At 45.1% G+C, this 15711-nt stretch overlaps 2 long non-coding RNA genes, 11 other non-coding genes and 6 pseudogenes across 13 annotated transcripts; all 19 read right to left on the reverse strand.

Annotated features, from left to right (window-relative positions):
* Positions 1-425: 425 nt before the first annotated feature.
* Positions 426-497, reverse strand: LOC130883182 (small nucleolar RNA SNORD113/SNORD114 family). The gene has a single exon (XR_009057894.1). It is a non-coding gene; the product is annotated as a small nucleolar RNA SNORD113/SNORD114 family (small nucleolar RNA).
* Positions 498-2201: 1704 nt separating this feature from the next.
* On the reverse strand, positions 2202-2274 carry LOC130883205 (small nucleolar RNA SNORD113/SNORD114 family). Its single transcript, XR_009057909.1, has one exon. It is a non-coding gene; the product is annotated as a small nucleolar RNA SNORD113/SNORD114 family (small nucleolar RNA).
* A 2956-nt stretch (positions 2275-5230) lies between these two features.
* LOC130883199 (small nucleolar RNA SNORD113/SNORD114 family) lies at positions 5231-5305 on the reverse strand. Its single transcript, XR_009057904.1, has one exon. It is a non-coding gene; the product is annotated as a small nucleolar RNA SNORD113/SNORD114 family (small nucleolar RNA).
* A 631-nt stretch (positions 5306-5936) lies between these two features.
* On the reverse strand, positions 5937-6013 carry LOC130883206 (small nucleolar RNA SNORD113/SNORD114 family; annotated as a pseudogene).
* A 734-nt stretch (positions 6014-6747) lies between these two features.
* LOC130883211 (small nucleolar RNA SNORD113/SNORD114 family) lies at positions 6748-6822 on the reverse strand. Its single transcript, XR_009057913.1, has one exon. It is a non-coding gene; the product is annotated as a small nucleolar RNA SNORD113/SNORD114 family (small nucleolar RNA).
* Positions 6823-7426: 604 nt separating this feature from the next.
* Positions 7427-7503, reverse strand: LOC130883198 (small nucleolar RNA SNORD113/SNORD114 family; annotated as a pseudogene).
* A 677-nt stretch (positions 7504-8180) lies between these two features.
* Positions 8181-8255, reverse strand: LOC130883191 (small nucleolar RNA SNORD113/SNORD114 family). Its single transcript, XR_009057900.1, has one exon. It is a non-coding gene; the product is annotated as a small nucleolar RNA SNORD113/SNORD114 family (small nucleolar RNA).
* A 603-nt stretch (positions 8256-8858) lies between these two features.
* LOC130883195 (small nucleolar RNA SNORD113/SNORD114 family) lies at positions 8859-8935 on the reverse strand (annotated as a pseudogene).
* Positions 8936-9611: 676 nt separating this feature from the next.
* LOC130883212 (small nucleolar RNA SNORD113/SNORD114 family) lies at positions 9612-9686 on the reverse strand. Its single transcript, XR_009057914.1, has one exon. It is a non-coding gene; the product is annotated as a small nucleolar RNA SNORD113/SNORD114 family (small nucleolar RNA).
* A 264-nt stretch (positions 9687-9950) lies between these two features.
* LOC130882223 (uncharacterized) lies at positions 9951-11465 on the reverse strand. Its single transcript, XR_009057821.1, has 3 exons — positions 11336-11465; positions 10523-10658; positions 9951-10000 (listed from the first exon to the last, which is right to left on the reverse strand). It is a non-coding gene; the product is annotated as an uncharacterized LOC130882223 (long non-coding RNA).
* LOC130883177 (small nucleolar RNA SNORD113/SNORD114 family) lies at positions 10314-10388 on the reverse strand. Its single transcript, XR_009057889.1, has one exon. It is a non-coding gene; the product is annotated as a small nucleolar RNA SNORD113/SNORD114 family (small nucleolar RNA).
* On the reverse strand, positions 11071-11145 carry LOC130883209 (small nucleolar RNA SNORD113/SNORD114 family). The gene has a single exon (XR_009057911.1). It is a non-coding gene; the product is annotated as a small nucleolar RNA SNORD113/SNORD114 family (small nucleolar RNA).
* A 310-nt stretch (positions 11466-11775) lies between the features above and the next one.
* On the reverse strand, positions 11776-11852 carry LOC130883189 (small nucleolar RNA SNORD113/SNORD114 family; annotated as a pseudogene).
* A 727-nt stretch (positions 11853-12579) lies between these two features.
* LOC130883210 (small nucleolar RNA SNORD113/SNORD114 family) lies at positions 12580-12654 on the reverse strand. Its single transcript, XR_009057912.1, has one exon. It is a non-coding gene; the product is annotated as a small nucleolar RNA SNORD113/SNORD114 family (small nucleolar RNA).
* Positions 12655-12840: 186 nt separating this feature from the next.
* Positions 12841-14427, reverse strand: LOC130882221 (uncharacterized). Its single transcript, XR_009057820.1, has 3 exons — positions 14302-14427; positions 13492-13624; positions 12841-12970 (listed from the first exon to the last, which is right to left on the reverse strand). It is a non-coding gene; the product is annotated as an uncharacterized LOC130882221 (long non-coding RNA).
* Positions 13278-13354, reverse strand: LOC130883196 (small nucleolar RNA SNORD113/SNORD114 family; annotated as a pseudogene).
* On the reverse strand, positions 14036-14110 carry LOC130883201 (small nucleolar RNA SNORD113/SNORD114 family). Its single transcript, XR_009057906.1, has one exon. It is a non-coding gene; the product is annotated as a small nucleolar RNA SNORD113/SNORD114 family (small nucleolar RNA).
* Positions 14428-14741: 314 nt separating the features above from the next.
* Positions 14742-14818, reverse strand: LOC130883213 (small nucleolar RNA SNORD113/SNORD114 family; annotated as a pseudogene).
* A 693-nt stretch (positions 14819-15511) lies between these two features.
* LOC130883202 (small nucleolar RNA SNORD113/SNORD114 family) lies at positions 15512-15586 on the reverse strand. Its single transcript, XR_009057907.1, has one exon. It is a non-coding gene; the product is annotated as a small nucleolar RNA SNORD113/SNORD114 family (small nucleolar RNA).
* Positions 15587-15711: the final 125 nt, after the last annotated feature.

The following is a 15711-nucleotide window of genomic DNA, read 5'->3' on the forward strand; positions in this document are numbered from 1 at the left end:
TTCTTTGTAACTCACATATGCCATCAAGGTCACCATCAGTCCATTGAGCCCATTTTCTCTACTCAGTTTTCCATTGTGAATATAAATGTGTCTCCTTCGAGAACTCCCCTCCTTTTTATATGTAAGTATAATCTATCTGATATACTATTTTATACTAACTCCATGTATGTTCTTTCTGACACTTTGACCTAGTGGGAACACCTTTCCCATCTTAGAAACACAGTGACTGACCTTCCACAAACCATCAAAACCATGACAAGAACGTTGGCCAGGTCTCAAATCATCCCAAGACACTGATGGGCGGCAGCCATTAAAGATGAATAGATCCCCCTGGAAGACTCCATTCTAAGCAACACAGAGCAAAGCAGAGGGCAAAACAATGACAATGCTGCTAGCAATCTTTACGTCACCACGTATCTTCTGTGTTGGATCTTGGTGTTTCAGACACATAGTCATCATGTATGATTCAAATGCCACCGGTGGTCATCATCAAGCCAAGATTAGCTTCCTTTTCCTATTTATTTCTACTTTGCCTATGAATTAATTATAAACCCTATGATTAGTAATCCTGGCCCCCCACAAAATAATCTTTTTGTGGATTCTCTTTAATATATCCATCACATTAATAATATACAGTAGTTACCACATTTGTATTAAGAATGACAATTTCATGTAGTTCCCATATCTGCCACTGGTCTTCAGATAGCCATCACTAACTCTAGCATGCACTGTTTAAACACTATACTAAACCGCTCAAACAAAGACAAGGAGATTCTTGTAACTCACACTGGTCTGTTCTCCACCTCAGCAGGGTGCAAATGGAGTCCTTGACCCTTGGAGGATCCTCTAATTACATAGTTCGTCCTGAGTACAGAGGGGAGAGGAAGGGAGGGGGAGGGAAAGGAAATAAAGGAAGAGGGGGGGAGAGAGCATGATGAAATACTTACAAGAAGGCAGCAAAAGTGAAAACACTGGAACCTCACATCTGTCCCAGGCTCTATGTGAAGATACAAGCCAGGGCTGCTGACCATGGACAAACATGTCAGCCACTCGAGGATGTCCACTCCAAAATAGGGTTTTTTTGTTTGTTTAAAAAGTCACATTTCTCCCTTTGTCTTCTATGATTAACTGACATTTGAACCATTCATGCAAGCCATCATAATTTTTAAATATTTATACTAGTGTCTTGTAAAATGAGTATCTACAAACTTCCATTTAACCACAAAAATAGATATTATCTGTTATTGACACTATTTCCTCTGTATACAAAAACAGTTATATGCTACTTGCTTCTCTTTGGATTACATATTTTCAATGTACTAAGGGTTGTTTTTTGGCCTTCAAACTCTGGCTTATAACTGAATAACGTTTCACACACTTATCTTGATTGTTTTCTATATTTATCAGATATTTAAGGAATTAAAAGAATGGTATGAAATATCTGAACACAGAAATCGCATCTGCTACAGGATGGACCCTAGAGACAAGCACATGTACAACATCCTGTGTTCATCATCAATGCAGCCTGACTCTAGTAACCTCTGTTCACTTCCGTTTTGACTTCTGATTGAATCGTTAATTCACTCGTAAAAATGGAAACTTTATTATTCCCCCAAACACTGAAATAGACTAGATGTCATGCCTCTATAAGGAACAAATTTACCTCAAACTGTGCCCTTCAGTGAGGAGACGGGATTTATCAAGCAAGGCCAACGCAATGTCCTATTTTATGTGAAGTCCGTATGTGTCACGGTTATACTTGGCACAATGCAATCATAGCTAAAACTTAATTTTTATTGAATATAATCACTTGCGTTTATGAGTGTACATGCCAAGGACAAAGGCCAGAGTCCAAAATTTGGGAATCAGTTCTTTCTTCCCACCATGTGGATACTGGAGGACAAACTCAGGTAAATAGATTCACAGCAACTGCCTCCTCCACTGAGCCATCACATCAGCTCCTATTGTACTCTGTTCAATAATGAAGTAAGTAACCTTCAACAAACCACACAAAACACAAGGACACGAACTAGTACTCACGGCCTCCCAAGTACAATGCAGCCATAGAATGTTGTTCTGGTGACCATGAAAACTGCACAAATCACTTCAGAAGCACCCATTCTGAGGAATAAAGAACAGAACACAAGATAAAAAATGGCACTCTCCTTCAAGGATCCTGACTTGGCTACTTATCTGCGGTGTCGGACCTTAGAGTTTCAGACAGGTATTGTTCATCATCTCTCTCATACCTTGGTAGCTGTCATCATTGGTCCAGCAAAGGCTTGATCTCTCCTCCTCATCATCATCACTGTTTACTGCCCAAGCCAATGGTTCACTAGTAATGCCTATCATGCACAGATGTACAACAGGAGCACAGCTCGTATGTGTTTACATTGGAGCTCATATCAATGTGTGCACATGTACTATGAATAATGCTCAGACTCTGTACATGCTTAGGACACAAGCCCATGTTCATCCCAAATGATGAGGTAAAAGGCACCTATAGGATTATATTTCATGCTTTGTAAAACTAAAATGTCTACCAAAACATAGACAAGAGCTATGGCTATCATCCCGACTTACCTCGATACAGTTAATAAACATAGGGAATTATGTTGCCAGCTTATCCACACCCATTAGGGGAAAGCAGGAAAAAAAAGAGAGAAGATAAACGATTGTTAAAGGCAGATAAAACCATGGTTTTCAACTTTGATTTAAAGAGTGATATATCTAATTTTTAACTAAGTAATACAATTTATCTCTTAATAAGATGAGCAAATTTAATTGTGTCCACAGACTCAGAACCTAGACTATGGCCATGAGATATTCTGAATGTACTGTCCTTAAAGGACAGTACAAGAGGGCTCCATACAGTAGTGAATCAGTCCCATCAGGCATCAGTACAGGGTGGTAAGGAGTTATGACTAATGTTGTAGTCTGTGTGGACGTGTAGATGTCATATGGACATAAGGGTACTTGTAATTTTACCTAGTAGCAGATGTCTTGGTACACAGGAACTTTGTTTTGGATTTTGAGCATCACTAGCTGTCTGTGCAACGTGTGCTATAAAAGTTTCTCTTAGAACATAAGACCTCGAGCTTCTGTTGTACTTTGTAAACTTGATGACAGGCATTCTAAGCAGGTTAAGGTAATATGGGACTGTGGCATGAAATTTAGAAGAGCCTAATGCTCATCAATATGAATCAGAATATTGACACAAAAACAGAAGTGTAAAAATTGAATATGAATATAAATAATAATTTGCTGTTTGGGACATTTGTATGTCTTCTTTGGAGAAAAGTCCACACAATATTATTGTCCATTTTATGCAAATGACTAGTTTGTATACTACTATTATGTTGGGATACTCAACAAGCTGCAGGTGTAAATGCTGTGTCAGATACTACTCATCCACTAGGAAGACTGGATGGAATAGGATTGTTCTAAACAAAAAGCACAGATATAAATATGAGCATAGGAAAAAATGAGGGACAGAGAAGCAGGTAGAATACGGCTGCACTCACATGCGAGTGTCTAAAAGTAATTGGAAAACAGAAAGAGGGATGCTGGTGATTCCAGGTTGGCATGTTCTACGGAAGGCGGGAGGGACTTTGTGACCTGCACTGAGAAAGGTAGAAAAACTCTGGGGCAGAGCTACAGATGGGGCAAAGGAGGTTAAAAGAGATGCAGCGATGTTCTAAAACAACGGGACAAAGAAATGGGGGAATGTAGGGGGGGGGATGGCTGACTAGAAGGTACCCAAAACTTGATATTAACATTATGAAAGTTGGAAACTCTCTAGAAAAAAACAATTCTAAGAGTAAATATGATAACATTGATATGAAATACAAAGACTATGAAATGATGTGAAAGTTGCATTGGGGCTTCAGTTTTCCAATGTGATGTCAAAATTATCACTACATTATTAATGTTATACATGCTGCTTATGAATAAAGATATAACATTCCCAACATCTTACCACCATCTGGACGAAGTGTGAGTCTAAATGGGGTATCAGTCACAGTGCTCTGTGTGTCAACGTAACATCAGAAAAAGTCTCAATCACTGGAAGCTTCTCTGGTAAGCTCAGTAATTCAATAGGCTGCCAGGAGAAAAGAAAGGAAACAATGAGAAGATATCTCCTGGATGGAAAACACAGCTATTAACCATGAGAGAAGGGAGCAAGATTTCATTCTAAGAAATTGGGTACTTAGAGCCAATTTGGTGAGATTGTCTCAAATATTATATTGATTGGGAAAATGAAGACCAAGTTCTGTAATGGATTGTACTGATTATGTTTCACAAATTTTAAGTATGAGATTTTTAGTATGACTATCAAATAGCTGCCCAGAAAACTAAACAGAAGTCCAAAAAGGATGGGCATGTGCCTATGGGTCTCCATCCACAGCTTAGCATGGTGAGGCGGGTATCCGGTTTTTCTTCAGATTTTTGGACACAAGGTGTTCATCGAATATCACTCAAATACTGGAGGTCTCACCATGCGTCACAGATGGGCTCCTCTCTTCCTGACCTCCTACAGGGCTGGACTTCAGAGGTGCTCAAGAGATCGAAGAATGGGAAAGAAGGGAAAGTTGTTGAGCCTGGTGACCCCTAACAGGTTCCTGTGAAAACAAGTGATGAATCATTACTTTCCGGACTCAACAAATGTAGAAACACCTTACTGCCAATGCACATACCTCTAATCTAGTCCCAAAGGAAGGTCAGGCGGCAGGGCTCGGAGATCTCACAGTGGCCACAGTGGTTGGGGTGGGGGAGGGAGTCCTTGGTCACAGCACGCTGGCACCATAAGGTGTCTCAGTTCTTCTGAAGGGTACAGAGCAGAGAAGGGAGAGACAATATTGAGACCATATGGGATACCACTTCATGCTCTCTCTATTACCTAGGGTGCACCTCTATGGTCTCCTAAGGGGAGCACTAATTTCATGTCATGATTATGGAAAAAGGACTGGATCTTTTCTAACTTAGCACTGCTGACTTGTATTGGATTAGCCTCTCACCTTCCCCAATACTTGTCCAAACCCTACGCAAATATTATGCTGTGATTTATTCACCTAGACACAAGTCACATTCACAAGCAATTAACATCAAACTTGCTACCCAGAAATCAGAGGAAAATGGGCATTAGTCTGGTACTCCAATCTTGTCTGCTCTCTCTACCTGAAATGGTAACTGAAGGCTACAAGGACGGCCAAAGAAAGATAACTCTCTGCCTGACCTCAGATATCTGTTCACATGGCTGTCATTGAGAAACACTCAGACGCCACCAGATCTCATCATCGGTCCCTGGTTGGCCGTTCAGTCTGGAGCCATCGGGATTGGCTCACTCACTGCTCAGTGTGGCAGCTCGGGAGGCCACACTAGAGGAACCTACTCTGCACTGGGAGACCTTACCACCTGCCCTTACAGCCTGCAGTGAGTCCACTGCTATTTTGTGTGCCCTGCCTGCCATAAGACTCTTACTGTGACCATTCCTACCTGTCATCAGGTGCCAATAGGAGGATCAAGGAAGCTGCTGTCAGTCACCAGGGGCTTCTTTACTGACACCATGGCATCCTGGGATACCACCTTCATGGGCAACTTCTGCCATCACTTCTGATGCCTCTCTGGAGGGTACAAGGCAGAGAAAGGAATAGAAATATTGAGACTTTCTCTTCCCATAGATCCACACTGTCTACCTTTCAAGGGCTATAGCATACATCTTTCTCTCTAAGGAATTGGCCTTATCATTTGAAATATTAAAATAGATTTTCAACCATAGGCTAACAAAAATACGAGGCAGACCACAGGCTTCATGACCCTTGAGTCTAAGCACTATTTTGGAACTGTTACCCAGCCAAAAATCCACTGTCCACAAGGGATGGGCATGTGCCTATGGGCCGCCATCCACAGCTTAGCATGTTAACATGGGCTTTGCAAATGACCTCAGATTTCTGGATACTTGGCATTCATCGAGAGTATCACTCCAATGCCACCAGATCTCATCATCGGTCGTGGATGGGCCCCCTCTCTCCCTGACCTCCTACAGGGCTGGAATTCATAGGTGCTCTGTGGAACACACTGATCACAGAATTGGATGCATTTCTGTTGGTTTTTCTCAACAGGTTCCCATCAAAGCCTGTCTTAGTCATTACTTTCTGGAATCTAGAATTATTAATGCAACTTATTAATGCAACTGCACTTACCTCTAATCTTGACCCAATGATCCTCAGAAGGATTCTTCTCATTCTTCAAGGCTCTAGGCTCTCACAGTACCACAGTGGTTTGAGTGGGGTCTCGATCTCAGCACGCAGGTACCATCAGTCAGGTCAGCCTTTCTGAAGGGTACAAAGCAGAGGATGGAGAGACCATGATGAGAATGTTGGTCATTAGTCAAAGCCCTCTTGTTTTCCTAGGCTGCATCTCTTAGATCCCTTCACAGGGAGCAGTGATTTCTGGACATTTCCAAGAGAAAATGACTGACACTCTTCCAAGTAGAATGTCCTGTCCTGCATCAAGACAGCACCTCATCCCCTGCACCTTTCACAAGGTCTGTGGAGACACATGGCCATGATTTTCTCCACTCAGGAAATTTCACTTTCCCAGGGACGTTGCTGTAATCTTGCCTAACACCCAGCCATGTTCTCTTGGTCAACTACCTAGGAATTGATTCCAGGACTGGTCCTTTCATTCATCGCAGAGCAGTATCTTGGGTAAAAGCAAAGCTGGGTCAAGGTAGACTGCTCTGTGCCTGACCTCAGATATCTGTTCACATGGCTGTCATCGAGACACACTCAGACGCCACCAGATCTTATCATTGGTCCCTGGTTGGCCTCTCTGTCTGAAGCCATTGAAATATCTCAATGTGGCAGCTCGGGAGGCCACACTAGAGGAATTTACTATGCACTGGGAGACCTTACTACTTGCCCTTAAAGCCCACAGTGAGTTCACTGCTATTTTCTGTGCCCTGCCTACCATAAGGCTCTTGATGTGACCATTCCTACCTGTCATCAGGGGCCAAAGGAAGATCAATGCTGTCAGCCACCATGGGATTGGTACCGACAGCATAATATCCCAGAAAATCATGAAAATGGCCAACTTCCGCCATCACTTCATCTCTGGAGGGAACAAGAGGGAAAAGGGAATAGAAATATTGAGACTTTCTCTTCCGGAGACTCACAATGTCTACCTATCAAGGGGAGTTGCATACAAACTTTCTCTCTAAAGTATGGGGCTTATAATCCTGCATTTTAAAGTAGATGGTCAAACTGAGGCTGACAAAATACAAGCCAGACCACAGGCTGCACAACTCTTGGTACTAAGTAGTATTTTCACACTGATATCCAGCCCACAATCCACTGTCCACAAGGGACGGGCATGTGCCTATGGGCCTCCATCCACAGCTTAGCATGTTAACGTGGGCATCGGGATTGACCTCAGATTTCTGGATACTTGGCGTTCATCGAGAGTATTACTCCAACGCCACCAGATCTCATCATCGGTCGTGGATGGGCCCCCTCTCTCCCTGACCTCCTGCAGGGCTGGATTTCATGGGTGCTCTGTTGAATACAGTGATCACATAATGGGATACATTACTTCTGGACTCTGTTAATGTAAAATCACCTAAAGTCAATGCACACACCTCTAATCTGGTCCCAATTGAAGGTCAGATGGTCGCCTCTCAGTCTTCAGTGCTCCTGGCTACCACAGGACAACAGTGGTTTGAATGGGTTCCCATCTCTGCATGCTGGCACCATCAGACATGTTGGCCTGTCTAAAGGGATCAGAGAAAAGGATCGAGAGACCATGATGAGAATGTCAGCCATTATTCAATGTCCTCTTCTTTACCTAGGTTGCAGCTCTTTGGTCTATTCATAGGTGCACTAATTTCTTGCCATTTCCAAGAAGAAATGACTGGTACTTCTCCAAGTAAAGCTTTCTATCCGGCATTGGACAGTACCTCATATTACTCCTTCCTTTCCCAAGGCTATGGAGACTCTCAGACAAGATCTTCTCCACTCAAGAACTCATGATACCCCACCCATTTTCTTGCAAACCAGCCTAGCTGCCAGCCATATCCCCTTGGCTAATGGACTTGGACCTAATTCCAGGTTGGCCCTGCTCTCTTCTCTGACAAAGAACTCACGGAGCACCAAAAGCGGTCAAAGAGAGACTGCTCTGTTCCTGACCTCAGATATCTGTTCACATGGCTGTCATCGAGAAACACTCAGACGCCACCAGATCTCATCATCGGTCCCTGGTTGGCCTCTCTGTCTGAAGCTATTAAAATATCTCAATGTGGCAGCTCGGGAGGCACACTAGAGGAATTTACTATGCACTGGGAGACCTTACTACTTGCCCTTAAAGCCCACAGTGAGTTCACTGCTATTTTCTGTGCCCTGCCTACCATAAGGCTCTTGATGTGACCATCCCTACCTGTCATCAGGGGCCAAAGGAAGATCAATGCTGTCAGCCACCATGGGATTGGTACCGACACCATAATATCCCAGAAAATCATGAAAATGGCCAACTTCCGCCATCACTTCATCTCTGGAGGGAACAAGAGGGAAAAGGGAATAGAAATATTGAGACTTTCTCTTCCAGAGATTCACAATGTCTACCTATCAAGGGGAGTTGCATACAAACTTTCTCTCTAAAGTATGGGGCTTATAATCCTGCATTTTAAAGTAGATGGTCAAACTGAGGCTGACAAAATACAAGCCAGACCACAGGCTGCACAACTCTTGGTACTAAGTAGTATTTTCGCACTGATATCCAGCCCACAATCCACTGTCCACAAGGGACGGGCATGTGCCTATGGGCCTCCATCCACAGCTTAGCATGATAACGCGGGCATCGGGATTGACCTCAGATTTCTGGATACTTGGCGTTCATCGAGAGTATCACTCCAACGCCACCAGATCTCATCATCGGTCGTGGATGGGACCCCTCTCTCCCTGACCTCCTGCAGGGCTGGATTTCATGGGTGCTCTGAGAATGCAGTGATCACATAATGGGATACATTACTTCTGGACTCTGTTAATGTAAAATCACCTAAAGTCAATGCACACACCTCTAATCTGGTCCCAATTGAAGGTCAGATGGTCGCCTCTCAGTCTTCAGTGCTCCTGGCTACCACAGGACAACAGTGGTTTGAATGGGTTCCCATCTCTGCATGCTGGCACCATCAGACATGTTGGCCTGTCTAAAGGGAACAGAGAAAAGGATCGAGAGACCATGATGAGAATGTCAGCCATTATTCAATGTCCTCTTCTTTACCTAGGTTGCAGCTCTTTGGTCTATTCATAGGTGCACTAATTTCTTGCCATTTCCAAGAAGAAATGACTGGTACTTCTCCAAGTAAAGCTTTCTATCCGGCATTGGACAGCACCTCATATCACTCCTTCCTTTCCCAAGGCTATGGAGACTCTCAGACAAGATCTTCTCCACTCAGGAACTCATGACACCCCACCCATTTTCTTGCAAACCAGCCTAGCTGCCAGCCATATCCCCTTGGCTAATGGACTTGGACCTAATTCCAGGTTGGCCCTGCTCTCTTCTCTGACAAAGAACTCACGGAGCACCAAAAGCAGTCAAAGAGAGACTGCTCTGTTCCTGACCTCAGATATCTGTTCACTTGGCTGTCATCGAGAAACACTCAGATTCCACCAGATCTCATCATTGGTTATTGGTTGGCCACTCTGCTGGAGCCATAGGGATTGGCTCACTCACTGCTCAGTGTGGCAGCTCGGGAGGCCACACTAGAGGAACCTACTTTGCACTGGGAGACCTCACCACCTGCCCTTACAGCCCGCAGTGAGTTCACTGCTATTTTGTGTGCCCTGCCTGCCATAAGGCTCTTGATGCGACCGTACCTACCTGTCATCAGGTGCCAACAGGAGGATCAATGTTGTTGTCAGCCACCATGGACTGTGAAATGACACCATGTCATCCCGGGTTATCACCATCATAGCCAACTTCTGCTATCGCCTGGGTTGCCTTTCTGGAGTGGACAAGGCAGAAAAAGGAATAGAAATATTTAGACTTTCTCTTCCCGGAGACTCACAATGTTTACCTTTCAAGGGGGTTGCATACAAGCTTTCATTCTAAGGAATTGGGCTTATGATTGGGAATAATAAAGTAGATGGTCGACCTCAGGCTGATAAAAATACAAGGCAGACCACAGGCTGTGCAGCTCTTGATTCTATGTAATATTTGCATATAACTATCCAGCCCACAATCCACAGGTCCACAAGGGACGGGCATGTGCCTAAGGGCCTCCATCCACAGCTTAGCATGTCAAAGTGGGCATCGGGATTGACCTCAGATTTCTGGATACTTGGCATTCATCGAGTATCACTCAAATGCCACCAGATATCATCATCGGTCGTGGATGGGACCCCTTTCTCCCTGCCCTCCTGCAGGGCTGGATTTCATAGGTGCTCTGTGGAACACAGTGATCACATAATTGGATACATTAGATTGTAGGCACTGTTGTAAAAACACCTAAAGTCAATGCACACACCTCTAATTTGGTCCCAAATGAAGGTCAGATGGTTGTTTCTCAACTTCAGGGCTCTGGGTTTCCCGCAGGGACCATCATGGTTTGTTTGAATGGTTTCCCATCTTGTCATGCAGGCACCTCAGAAGTGTTGGCCTTTCTGAAGGATAGAGAACAAAGGATCAAGAAAAAATGATGAGAGTATTGGCAATTATTCAATGTCCTCTTCTATACCTAAGTTGCACCTCTCTGGTGTCTTCACAGGGACACTAATTTCTTGCCATATCACAAGAAAATGGCTGGCACTTTTCTAAGTAAAGCGTGCTATCCTGCAATGGGAGAGCACCTTGTACCACTGCTTTGTTGCACGAGGCCTGTGGAGACTCCCCAAAGAGATTTTTCTCCACCCAGGAAGCCATAATGTCCTGCTCATTTTCTTGCAAACCAGCCTAGCTGCCAGCTATTTCCCTTGGCTAATGGGCTTAGACTTGATTCCAGATTAGCCCTGCTCTTTCCTCTTGAACAAGTAACTCAGGGAGCACCAAAGGCGGGCAAAGAGAGATTGCTCTGTGCCTGACCTCAGATATCTGTTCACATGGCTGTCATTGAGACACACTCAGACGCCACCAGATCTCATCATCGGTCCCTGGTTGGCTGCTCTGCTGGAGCCATCGGGACTGGCACACTCACTGCTCAGTGTGGCAGCTCAGGAGGCCACACTAGAGGAACCTACTCTGCAGTGGGAGACCTCACCACCTGCCCTTACAGCCCGCAGTGAGTTCACTGCTGTTTTGTGTGCCCTGCCTGCCATAAGGCTCTTAACGTGACCATTCCTACCTGTCATCGGGTGCCAATAGGAGGATCGATGCTGTTGCTGTCAGCCACCAGGGGCTTCTTTACTGACACCATGGTATCCTGGGCCATCACCATCATGGCCAACTTCTGCTATCACTTTGGTTGCCATTCTGGAGGGAACAAGAGAGAAAAGGGAATAGAAATATTGAGACTTTCTCTTCAGGAGACGTACAATGTCTACCTTTCAAGGGGAGTTGCATACAAACTTTCTCTCTAAAGTATGGGTCTTATCATCCTGCATATTAAAGTAGATGGTCAACCTCAGGCTGACAAAAATACAAGGCAGACCACAGGCTGCATGACTCTTGATTCTAACTAGTATTTTTGCACTGCTATCCAGCCCACAATCCACTGTCCACAAAGGACGGGCATGTGCCTATGGGCCTCCATCCACAGCTTAGCACATTAAAGCGGGCATTGGGATTGACCTCAGATTTCTGGATACTTGGCATTCATCGAGAGTATCACTCCAATGCCACCAGATCTCATCATCGGTCGTGGATGGGCCCCCCTCTCTCCCTGACCTCCTGCAGGGCTGGATTTCATGGGTGCTCAGTGGAACACAGTGATCACAGAAATGGTTATATTTCTGTTGGTTTTTCTCAACAAGTTCCCATTAAACCCTATCTTAGTCATTACTTTCTGGACTCTATAATTATAAAACTCATTAATGCAAATGCACTTACCTTTAATCTTGATCCAATATCCTCAGAAGGTTTCTTCACATACTTCAGGGCTCCAGGCTCTCACAGTACCACAGTGGTTTGAGTGGGGTCTCGATCTCTGCACGCTGGTACCATCAGTCAGGTCAGCCTTTTGAAGGGTACAGAGCAGAGGATGGAGAGACCATGATGAGAATGTTGGTTATTATTCAATGCCCTCTTGTTTCCTTAGGCTGCATCTCCTTGGTATCTTCACAGAGAATACTGATTTCTGGTCATTTTCTGGGGAAAATGACTAGTACTCTTCCAAGTAAAGGGTCCTGTCCTGCATCAAGACAGTACCTCATCTCCTGAACTTTCACAAGGCCTGTGGAGACACATGGCCATAATTTTCTTCACTCAGGAACTTCTCCTTTCCCAAGGACTTTGTTCTAATCTTGCCCATACCAAGCCAATTTCCCTTGTCAACTACCTATTAACTGATTCCAGTTCTGGTCCTGCTCTTTCCTCCCAGACCAATAACTGTGGTAAAAGGAAAGCTGGGCCAAGGTAGACTGCTCTGTGCCTGACCTCAGATATCTGTTCACATGGCTGTCATTGAGACACACTCAGATGCCACCAGATCTCATCATCGGTCCCTGGTTGGCCACTCTGTCTGGAGCCATCGGGATTGGCTCACACACTGCTCAGTGTGGCAGCTCGGGAGGCCACACTAGAGGAAGCTACTCTGCACTGAGAGACCTCACCACCTGCCCTTAAAGCCAGCAGTGAGTTCACTGCTGTTTTTCCTATGCTGCCTGCCATAAGACTCTTAATGTGACCATTCCTACCTGTCACCAGGTATCAAGGGAGGATCAACGCTGTTGCTGTCAGTCACCATGTGGTCTGTACTGACATCATGGCATCCAGGAAATCACCATCATGGCCAACTTCCGCCATCACTTCGGTTGCCTCTCTGGTATAGACAAGCAGAGAAAGAAGAGAAATATTGATACTCTCTCTTCCAGGAAATACACAATGTCTATCTTTAAAGCAGAGTGGCATACACTTTCTCTCTAAGGTATTAGACTCATCATCCCGCATATTAAAGTAGGTGGTCAACCTCAGGCTGACAAAATACAAGCCAGACCACAGGCTGCATGACTCTTAATTCTAAGTAGTATTTTCGCACTGCTATCCACCCCACATCCACTGTCCGCAAGGGACAGGCATGTGCCTATGGGCCTCCATCCACAGCTTAACATGTTAACGCGGGCATCGGGATTGACCTCAGATTTCTGGATACTTGGCGTTCATCGAGAGTATCACTCCAACGCCACCAGATCTCATCATCGGTCGTGGATGGGCCCCCTCTCTCCCTGACCTCCTACAGGGCTGGATTTCATGGGTGCTCTGTAGAACACAGTGACCACATAATGGGGTATATTACTTTCTGGACTCTGTTAATGTAAAATCACCTAAAGTCAGTATACACACCTCAAATCTTGTTCAAAATGAAGGTCAGATGGTTGCCTCTTAGTTTTCATGTCTCTGGACTCCCGCAGGGACCACTGTGGTTTGAATGGTTTCCCATCTCATCATGTTGTCATCATCAGACGTGTTGGCCTGTCTGAAGGGGAGAGAACAAAGGATCGAGAGACCATGATGAAAATGTTGGCCATTATTCAATGTCCTCTTCTTTACCTAGGCTGCACCTCTTTGGTATCTTCACAGAGACACTAATTTCTTGTCATTGCCAAGACAAAATGACTGGCACTTTTCCAAGAAAAGCCTGCTATGCTGAATTGGGACAGCACCTCGTATCACTGCTTTATTGCTCGAGGTCTGTGGAGACTCTCAAAAGAGATTTTCTCCACTCAGGAACCCATATAGCCCCACCCATTTTCTTGCAAATCAACCTAGCTGCCAGCCATATCCCCTTGGCTAATGGGCTTGGACCTAATTCCAGGTTGGCCCTGCTCTCTTCTCTGACAAAGAACTCAGGGAGCACCAAAAGTGGTCAAAGAGAGATTGCTCTGTACCTGACCTCAGATATCTGTTCACATGGCTGTCATCGAGACACACTCAGACGCCACCAGATCTCATCATCGGTCCCTGGTTGGCCGCTCTGCTGGAGCCATCGGGATTGGCTCACTCACTGCTCAGTATGGCAGCTCGGGAGGCCACACTAGAAGAACCTACTCTGCACTGTAAGGCCTCAAAACCTGCCCTGAAAGCCTGCAGTGATCTCACTGCTATTTCCCATACCCTGCCTGACATAAGGGCTCTTGACATGACCATTCCTACCTGTCATCACGTGCCAATAGGAGGATCAATGCTGTTGCTGTCAGTCACCATAGGGTCTGAACTGGTATCAAGGCATCACAGGAAATCACGAACATGGCCAACTTCTGCTATCACTTCGGTTGCCTCTCTAGAAGGGACAAGGTAGAGAAGGGAATAGAAATATTGAGACTTTCTCTTCTTGGAGATCCACAATGTCTATCTTTCATGGGGAGTTGCATACAAGCTTTCTCTCTAAGGTATTGGGCTCATCATCCTGCATATTAAAGTAGATGGTCAACCTCACGGTGACAAAAATACAAAGCAGAACGCAGGCTACACGACTTTTGATTCTAAGTAGTATTTTAGCCTAGCTGTCCAGCCCAAAATCCACTGTCCGCAAGGGACGGGCATGTGCCTATGGGCCTCCATCCACAACGTAGCATGTTAACGCCGGCATTGAAAATGACCTCAGATATCTGGATACTTGGCGTTCATCGAGAGTATCACTCCAACGCCACCAGATCTCATCATCGGTCGTGGATGGGCCCCCTCTCTCCCTGACCTCCTGCAGGGCTGGATTTCATAGGTGATCTGTGGTTATATTTCTGTTGGTTTTTCTCAACAGGTTCTCATTAAACCTTGTCTTAGTCATACTTTCTGGACTCTATATTATAATCCTCATTAATACAATTGCACTTACCTTTAACCTTGACCCAATGATCCTCAGATAGTTTCTTCACATTCTTCAGTACTCTAGGCTCTCAGTACCACAGTGGTTTGACTGGGGCCTCGATCTCTAAACCCTGGTACCATCAGTCAGGTCAGCCTTCCTGAAGGGTACAAAGTAGAGGATGGAGAGACCATGATGAGAATGTTGGCCATTAGTCAATGCCCTCTTGTTTCCCTAGGCTGCATCTCCTAGGTATCTTCACAGGGAACACTAATTTCTGGCCATTTTCAAGAGAAAATAACTGGTACTCTTCCAAGTAAAGGGTTTTGTCCTGCATCAAGAAAGCACCTCATCTTCTGCACCTTTCACAAGGCCTGTGGAGACACATGGCCATGATTTTCTCCACTCAGGAAATTTCACTTTCCCAGGGACTTTGTTGTAATCTTGCGTAGCAGCCACCCATATTCCCTTGGTCAACTACCTAGTCTTGATTCCAAGACTGAACCCGTTCATTCATCCCAGACCAATAACTTGGTTAGAAGCAAGGTAGACTGCTCTGTGCCTGACCTCAGATATCTGTTCACATGGCTGTCATCGAGACACACTCAGACGCCACCAGATCTCATCATCGGTCCCTGGTTGACAGCTCTGTCTGGAGCCATCGGGATTGGCTCACACACTACTTAGTGTGGCAGCTTGGGAGGCCACACTAGAGGAACCTACTCTGCACTGGGAGACCTCAATACCTGCCCTAAAAGTCA

This window comes from Chionomys nivalis, chromosome 10 (genome assembly GCF_950005125.1).
Source record: "Chionomys nivalis chromosome 10, mChiNiv1.1, whole genome shotgun sequence".
NCBI classification, from domain to species: domain Eukaryota; kingdom Metazoa; phylum Chordata; class Mammalia; order Rodentia; family Cricetidae; genus Chionomys; species Chionomys nivalis.